Source organism: Lycium barbarum, chromosome 8, assembly GCF_019175385.1.
Source record: "Lycium barbarum isolate Lr01 chromosome 8, ASM1917538v2, whole genome shotgun sequence".
In the NCBI taxonomy this organism is placed as follows: Eukaryota; Viridiplantae; Streptophyta; class Magnoliopsida; order Solanales; family Solanaceae; genus Lycium; species Lycium barbarum.
The window spans coordinates 8,108,803-8,118,437 of record NC_083344.1 but is presented as its reverse complement, the minus strand read 5'-3'; positions in this window follow the sequence as shown (position 1 = coordinate 8,118,437).

Below are 9,635 nucleotides of genomic sequence, written 5' to 3'. Positions count from 1 at the left end.
CCCATGTAGCCGTTTAGATTGCCTTCCGAAGGGCTAAAAAGGCACAAGATGATAGAGAGCAAATTTCTGTCCGTGGAGTGGATGTTTTCTGATTATTGCATTAACTTTAAAAAGCCTTGTAATCCCACTTGGGTAAATACTATTAATGAAAGCACTGGGATTTTTATTTTTCGGGAACGATATATTTGTTTTACATATGACAAAATTCTGCTTCATACGCAAGTAGCCTTAGAGCAACGAGGTATAGAAAAGCGAATTATATATTATCTAGATGCTTATTTGATATAACTATTTTGTGTGAAAATCATATATATTGTTGAAAACTCTTGATTGGTCCACATTCCGGTCACTACCCAAAAGAAAAACCAAGAAAATAACCCCTAAAACAAATTAAGTTTCACTTCTAAAAGGTTGATTTGCTAATAGGAAATGGAGACTCTAGACAGCATGAGTGCGACTTCTCCTTACATCAACCTAGTTAGTGACGATGAGGACATGGAAGCAACAAGTGAGAAAAATCGACAATAGGACGATAGCATGGCCCTAGCCACTACTAGAATGAAAGAGGTTGTACAAACCACTAAGGCAGCTAATGAGAAAATGAAAGAAGCAGAAACTCTCCAGGCTTATGTTGAGGAACTAACAAAGCAACACCCTGCCAATCGGGTAAAACAGGGAAATACACCTAAAGCTCCACTTGGGAGTTATGTCCCACTCATTTAACAAGAAAGGCTTAACCCCAAACCATATGGAGACGACGAACTACTTATCCCCAATGTAAGAGTCTATGCAGACCCGCGCGAATCTCAGCTCGAGGAGCCTCCTGTTTTGTGTAGAATTGTCCTTAAAGGCACAAGATCGTACAATTGAAGTACACCAGTAGAGTTGTCTAAACAAGAACTCTTGGAGACTTTGGGGAGCTTTAGAGTGTACGCACAAAGCCTGAATTTGTTTCCACCATGCGCTTCTTCTATGATTTATAGAAAATGCCTATACCACCGAAGTCAGTCAGGTCATACAGCCAATGAGTGTGGAGCAGTGAAAAGGAAGCTTATCCAATGGATTGACGAAGGGAGAATTAGCCAACGGTGAGGGCCCCACTCTCTCTGACTCATGAAAAAGGAAGAAAGCATCCGAAAAGGATATCAAAGGTTAGGTTCTGGAGGAGCGACCTTTTCAAATTCGAAGAGTCATACGCCAGGATTCAGTCCCTACTATGTAGCGTGAAGAAGATAAGAGTAGTGCCACAGATCTATCAGGTTCGCCCAGGATCTCCAAAGAAAGGTTTTGGGTGTATCACCATAGCCGCCCTAGCCACGACATTGAAGAATATGTGAATTTCAAGCTTGAACTGGAATGCCTCGTGAATGAAGGCCATGTTTGGATTGTCACCGGAGGACAAATATAGAAGATGAAGATGAAGAAGACAATGAAGACCTGCTTAGTATGGTTGGGTAGAAAAACATAAGTATCCCTTTACAACTTTCAATAAGATAGAGTATCACTTTCCTTTTTTATGTAAACGGAACCACGCCGACCTGATATCCCGCTGGGGATAGGTGAGAAGCCTACTTAAGTCCTGGTCAGGGTAGAAAACTAAGTTTGGGGTAGCATAGGAAAAACCTTTTCTGTGTATACCTGAACTACGGATGGACCTGATTTCTCTTTGGTGGGATACGTAGGCAGTCTATTTAAGACTCGGTCCTTTTATAACAAAAAATAAAATCCCCCTTAGTACAGGATGGGTAGAGGCAAATCAACCATAAAAACCCACTTACCAAAAAATTAATATTCCCAAAAATACAAAATACCCTTGAAATGTGAATGAGTCAAGAGTTGAAATAAAATGTATGGCTCTATGTGCTATAAACTGCAAGAACGTGATATTTTGTGTTTCGTGCTTAAACCTAACGCTAACTTGGGAGATTTTGAGTTGTTTTCTCTTATAGACAGAAGTTGATTCGCTGGCACCAATTACTCGATCAAAAGATGCCGTAGCATCCTTAAACCCTTAAGAAGAAAATATACCTGAAGCTCTACCGCTGAGCAGAACTGCTTTAGTAGAGGGTACCCCAACAACTGACATAGATGGAATGCCTTTGAAAGAGGTTGTTATCCTACTGATAAGACAATTGGCTGAAGCTAGAGAAGAAGCGGACCGCCTGAGGGCCGAAAAGAAAAATGCTACTAATGCTGAGGCTAGGAGACCTCCACCTACTTTTCCAAATTTGGACTTACCAATTCCTGACTATTTCCCTAAACCCAGACTGGGCTACTTTTCAAACTCCACTACGCCAAAATACTACCCATGTGGGGAATTCTTCCCACCAAACGTCGGCTTTTCAAACACCTGCTCACGTTATAAATGCAAATGCTTATCAAGCCCCTCGGGCGATAGGAGTTCTTATGATTTATCCTGTGTAACCAAATGTCACATTTTAAGACCATGTCACCCATATTGACTCTTCGCCATAATTGGAGACATGGAAATGTTCTTTGAAGCAAGAATAGGTAAGATCGAGAAGGAGATGGGGAAGAAAATTGCTGAACTAGAACATGACTCTAAAAAGAAAAAAGGGCTGAGATACTCTGATTTGTTCATACATCCAGACCTGGGTTTTCCAGAAGGCTTTAAAATTCCCAAATTTGATCGCTTTAATGGGTCGGGCAATCCCAGTGCCCACTTGAGGGCTTACTGTGATCAGTTGGTTGGAAATAGCGGACACGAAGCTTTACTCATGAGGTTGATTAGCCCAAGTCTATCAGGAACAACTATGGAATGGTTTATCTCTCAATAAATTAGTCGATAGAAAACATGGGAAGAAATGGAAAGTTCGTTCATGGAAAGATTCCGCTTCAATGTGGAAAATGCGCCTGATCGCTTCTCATTGGAGAAAATTCGTCAAAAATCGACTGAAACCTACAGAGAGTGTACCAGTCATTGGAGAGATGAAGCAGCGCATGTGCAACCACCTATGACTGAAGCTGAGCTGGTAGCCACATTCTTACGGTACCAGGAAGCTGATTGCTTTGACAAAATGATAACTATGAAAGGGAGTTGCTTTATAGATTTAGTCGCCTTTGGGAAGATATCGAAGATGGCCTCAAGACCGGAAAGATTGTTAGTGTACTAAATAGATCAGGTGCGTCTGGCACCACAGATGGCAAAAAGAAAAGAGAAGATATAACCTATGTTTCTAGAACTACTAGCCCAAAAAGCCGAGGAAAAGAGATGACCCACAAAATTCAAGATAACTATCAATCACCTCTACCAACCAACTATATAACCACTTCACCCCAATATTGCCCAATGTCTGTGTGCTATTCATAACCTGGCTACCAAGCTCCACAACTAAATTATCAAATACCAGTACCTAACAACCGAGCTTCACGACCAAATTATCGAATGCCAGCACCCAATAACCAAGCTCCACAAAACCAGACTTTTCAAAACCAGCCTTCGCCAGCAAATTATGAGGCACCCCAAAAGAAACCTATGAGAGCATTCACTCCTTTGCTAGAATCAAGGGCTGGTTTATTTGCCAAGCTAAGAGATGCCGAGAGAATAAACCCTGTTCCACCAAAACCTGCTAATCCCACGGATCGATGGTACATGTTGGATTTTACTTGCACCTATCATTATAACCAGGTTGGCCATTCCACTGAATATTGTATAAACCTAAGGCACAAATTACAAGATATGATTGACAATCATGAGGTTATCCTGGAACCAACACCTACAAATGTGGACACAAATCCCCTCCCGAAACATGGAGAAAATCAAATTCACATGATAGAAAGAGGTGACAAATGGGAGGAGAGCCCTGCAACAATTCCTCCAGATATTGAAGGTTTAAAAAGCACCGTTGCCTCGTTATCTCTACAAGAGAGAAGAGAAGTGTTAATCCCTCTGACAAAGAAATCTGAGATATCTGTTGTAGCCAAAAGAGACCCTTTCGTGCTCAAATATCCCTCAACAGTCGCTCGAATTCATAACAAGCCGTTCATACTCAAAACATCAGGACCAGTTGAGAATGCACCCTTTGTCATCAAAACGCCGCACCAAATGATGGTCAATAAAGAAAAAATGATAGTTGTTTTGGTTCAGGGTATGACCAGGTTAGGAAGGTGTTATGCCCCGAAGAACCTGTGCCCAAAGCGCCACATCGTAAAAACCCTCAAAAAAGACCAATCACCGAAGGAGGAGCTGAAAACTTCTGGAGGCAAATGCCAGTCAAGGATTATTCGATTATTAAGCACCTGCATAAGACTCCTGCCAGGATATCGGTGATGTCATTGCTACTCAGTTTGTATCAACATTGCTTGGCTTTAATGAAAGCTTTAGATGAAGTCCAAGTGCCTGCTGGCACTACGAGTGAAACATTGGCTAAGATCGTGGGGTATGTTATACGGGCGCATAGGCTATCATTTTCTGATGATGAATTACCAAGGGAAGGGAAGTCCCAGAATAAATCCCTGCACATAACAGTCAAATGTAGTGACAAGATTATCCCTCAAGTGCTGATTGATGGAGGACCCGAGTTGAATGTATGCCCTGTGACGACTTCGAAAAAACTGGGGTATGATGTTGGCAAGATCCGTCAGAGTAGAACAAATTTAAAAGCTTATGATGGCACAATCAGTGACCCAATTGGAGAAATAGATCTACACATACAAATGGGCCCCACGAAGTTCGTAGTGGAGTTCGTCATCATGGACATCAAAAGATACAACCTATTGTTAGGCCGACCATAGTTGCACGCCGCCGGAGTTGTAGCATCTTCGTTACACCAGTCTCTCAAATTCATAGGGGATGATCAAGAACTCGTGATTCATAGTAAAGGAAGTGTCCACAACTATTCGGACAACTCTGTACCAGTCATAGAGAAGTCAACGGTTGGTGCTGACTTTCACACCATTGAATTAGTCATCATAGATCGTAGGGGAGATGATGAAGACACCCCTATGCTACTAGTCTACAAAATGGTTGCTACAACTATGATAAGGAGCGGGTTTGAGCCCGGGAAAGGTCTGGGAAAGAACTTACAAAGAATCAAAGAACCAGTGAGCATAAAAAATGGGAAGTATCGATTTGGGGTTAGGTATGAGCCATGTGAGGAAGAAAAACAAGAAGTATAATATGGACCAAGAGGACCCGTTGAAATGTGAAAGCCGTTCCCTCATCTATACCAATCCTTCACAGCATGCCCATTTAGTCACAACAACGAAGATCCAGAATAGGGTTTAAGGACGTTATTCTGGGAAGAAGAATGCACAGCCATCATTGAAGAATGCTTTGAAGCATTAGATATTCGACATGATGAACTAGGGGAAACAACAAGTGGATGGACTTCTACCCCGTTGTTCACTTTGCGGTAGAAAGAATGCTCATTTTCAGAAAAAATAGCGAAAGTCGGCTTTGAGGCCTGGCTTGTCTCCTTTTCATGTTTTTATTACATGTTATTAAATAGCAGAAATGGCTTGATGTTCCATTCCGAGTCAGGACCACAGTTTGTACCGCTCCTTTTAAAATTTCAATGACAACTCCTTAAAGTTTACAATAAGACAAAATCGTTTTACTTCACCTATATAAGTATATATAAATAATTATAATATATATATATATATATATATATATATTGCTTTTACGTAATTAAAATTGCTTTTACATGATTAATAACCGTGTTATTTTATTTTACAGTAATAATACAGAGGCCACAAATAATGTCATGACATGTTACAGAACAAGTAAAAATGATGATGAACAAAACGATGATCAAGAAGAAGAAGAAGAGATAACTGAACCTGAAGGGCTGATAGATGTCGAAGAAGAACAAGAGAACAGACCAATGCCAAACCTAGAGGAAATAGAGGCAGTTAATCCAGGAAATGAGGAATTGGTTCGGGAATCTAGAATAAGTGTGAATATGACTGCTAAAAGAATATGAAGATGTTTTCGCTTGGTCATACTCCGATATGCCGGGTTTGAGTACGAACATTGTTACCTATAGGTTGCCGATCCTTGAAGGATTTGCCTCAGTAAAATAGAAAATCAGGCAACCTAAGCCTGATATCAGCATCCAAATTAAAGAAGAAGCAGAAAAACAAATTCAGTCAGGAGTTGTTGAGGTGACACTGTACCCAACATAGTCCCGGTACCAAAGAAAGATGGGGAAAAAGGATTTGTGTGAACTATCGTGATCTTAATTGCGCTAGCCCAAAGGATAATTTCCCACTTCCGAACATTCACATACTCATTGATAACTGCATTAAGCATGAGGTGAAATATTTTGTGGATTGTTACGCGGGCTATCATCAGACACTGATGGATGAAGATGATGCTTAAAAGACGGCATTCATCACGCCGTGGGGAGTGTATCATTACCGGGTAATGCCTTTCGGGCTCAGGAATGTCGGCGCTACTTACATGAGGGCGATGACTGCCATTTTTCATAATATAATGCATAGAGAGATTGAGGTGTATATGGATGACGTCGTCATCAAATCCCGAGTGGGTAAGGACCACCTTAAACATTTAAGAAGATTCTTTGAGAGACTCCGAAAGTACGATTTGAAGTTGAATCTTGCAAAATGTGCAGTGCCAGCCAAAAAATTACTAGGATTCATAGTTAGTCGTCATGGTATTGAATTGGATCCCACTAAGATCGAAGCAATCCAAGAACTCCCACTGCCAAGAACAAAGAAAGAGGTCATGAGTTTCTTAAGAAGGTTGAATTACATTGGACGCTTCATCACCCAGTCCACAGTAATCATAGAACCAATCCTCAAACTTCTCAAGAAAGATTCTCCAACTAAATGGACAGAAGACAGCAAGAAATCCTTTGACACAATCAAAAGATACATGTCAAATCCACACGTTTTGGTCCCGCCAAGGAGGGGAAGTCCTTTACTGCTGTACATGTCAGTATCAGAAAATGCTTTTGGGTGCATGTTGGCAAAAAATGACAAACAAGCAAGAAAGAAAGGAACATCTATAACATCAGTAAGAAGTTCACACCCCCTGTGAATCCAGACATTCCTCGGTGGAAAAGATTTGTTGCGCTCTGACTTGGGTGTCTCAGAAGTTGAGACACTATATAGCTGCATACACGACCCATAGGGAAGTTGTCCAAATGGCAAATGTTATTAAGTGAGTTCGACATTCAATACGTCGCACAGAAAGCAGTTAAAGGTCAAGCATTTATAGATCTACTAGCAAGAAGCCCAGTAGATGATAATCCCGTACCTCTGTGGACTTACTTCCCAGACGAAGAATTAATGACAATTGAAGGCGAAGAAAATGAAGATGAATTAGGATGGAAAGTATACTTTGATGGAGTGGTCAATTTTAAAGGATCAGGAATTAGAGTCGTTTTGGTTTCAGAATCAGGACATTATGATCCAGTGGCGGCCAAGTTGAGCTTCAATTGCACCAACAACATGGCTGAATACGAAGCATGTATGTTGGGTCTACGTTTAGCCCTTGACATGGATGTGCAAAACCTTCGGGTAATGGGCGATTTCGATTTGTTGATTCATCAAGTTCGAGGAGAGTGGGCCACTAAAAATGAGAAGATCATACTATATGTCGGACTCGTGAAAAGATTGGCAGATCGGTTCCAAGAAGTCGAGTTCAAGCATATACCAAGAACCCAAAATGAGTTGCTGATGCATTGGCGACAATAGCATCCATGATTCAGCATCCTAACAGTAAATACATTGATCCTGTCAAAGTTGAAATCAGAGATCAACCAGCCCACTGTGCTTTTGTAGAGGCAGATACTAATGGAAAACCTTGGTACACTGACATCAAAGTGTACTTGCAGAAAGGAGAATATCCCGAAGGAATCACCTTAAATGAGAAGAAGACTATCAGAAAGTTGGCGAATGGTTTCTTTCTCAACAAGAATGTCCTGTACAAAAGAACTCTAGATTTGGAATTGCTTAGATGTGTTGACTCAGTCGAAGCTACAAGATTGATTGAAGAAGTGCATGCGGGAACCTGCGGGCCTCCCATGAATGGGTTCGTGCTAGCAAAAAAGAATTTAAGAACTGGGTATTACTGGATGACCATGGAGAATGATTGTAGCAAATTCGCCCAGAAATGCCACAAGTGTCAAATTCACGGAGACTTGATAAAGGTTCTTCCAACAGAACTGAATGCTATGACATCGCCTTGGCTATTCGCCGCTTGGGGCATGGATGTCATAGGACCAATTGAGCCAGCTACGTCAAACAAACACCGCTTCATTTTGGTCACCATAGACTACTTCACCAAGTGGCTAGAAGCCTCATCTTATTCATTAGTGACAAAGAAAGTAGTCGTGAATTTTGTGCGCAACAACATCATATGCTGATTTGGTATCCCAGAATCAATCATAACAGACAATGGGCTAACTTAAACAACCACCTAATAAAGGAAATGTGCGCGCAGTTCCAAGTAACTCACCGAAACTCAACCGCATACCGGTCACAAATGAATGGGGCTGCGGAAGCTGCCAATAAAAACATCAAGAAGATCCTCAGAAAAATGATTGATAACTAAAAAGATTGGCATGAACAATTGCCTTATGCAATATTGGGATATCGCACTACTGCCAGGACTTCAACTGGGGCCACCCCGTATCTGTTGGTATATGGCACTGAAGCAGTAATACCAGCTATAGTGGACATCCCTTCACTTCGAATAATACAAGAAGCCGAGTTGGGCGATGCCGAATGGATCCGCAAGAGGTATGAGCAGCGGGCTTTGATAGATGAAAAGCGAATGATTGTTGTTTGCCATGGTCAATTGTACCAACAAAGAATGGCGCAAGCTTTCAACAAACATGTGAGAACCAAGGTGTTTCAAATTGGGCAATTAGTGCTCAAACGAATATTCCTAAACCAAGAAGAATACAAGGGAAATTTTGCACCAAACTGGCAAGGGCCCTATATGTTGCGAAAGGTACTATCAGGAGTAGCAGTACTCGCTGAAATGGATGGTCAGGAGTGGACAAGAGCATTAAATTCAAATGCCATCAAAAGATACTACGTGTGAAGAAGAAGACGACTGCGAAGATTCCGAGTTTTTATAGTTTATGTTGCTTTAATTACGTTTCCTTTCCTTTTAATTTGCATTTTAGAAAAACCAAATCCAAAACCTTGTACGAACTACGCAAGGACCTGATTCCCTATGCTTATAAGGGGATACGTAGGTGCTTTTCCAGGCTCGGTCACTTTAACCAAAAAACCAAATTTATATATTTTGAACTACGTTATGACCGGATTCCCATTTGGGATACGTAGGCGCTCTTTTGAGTTCAGTCTCACAAAAAATTCCAATATGTTTACGCCGAGCTACGTTTCGACCTGATTCCCCAAACGGGAGGTGATCTCCCGAGCTCGGTCATTCCAAACAAAATTCCCAACAAACCTTAGGAAACCTCAGAAATGGTTTAGCAAGAGAAAGATGAAAGTAACCCCACAAGGAAACTAGGGAAGAACTTTTTAGGGGACCTCAAAAATTCTTTAAATATATCAGTTCTAAGGAACAGACTGATTAAAACTTTTATAGTGGGGCAGAATTTTTGAGAAGGATCTCAAAAATTCCTCAAGCACGGTGAAATCAAGGATTGAAAAGTACACACTTACAC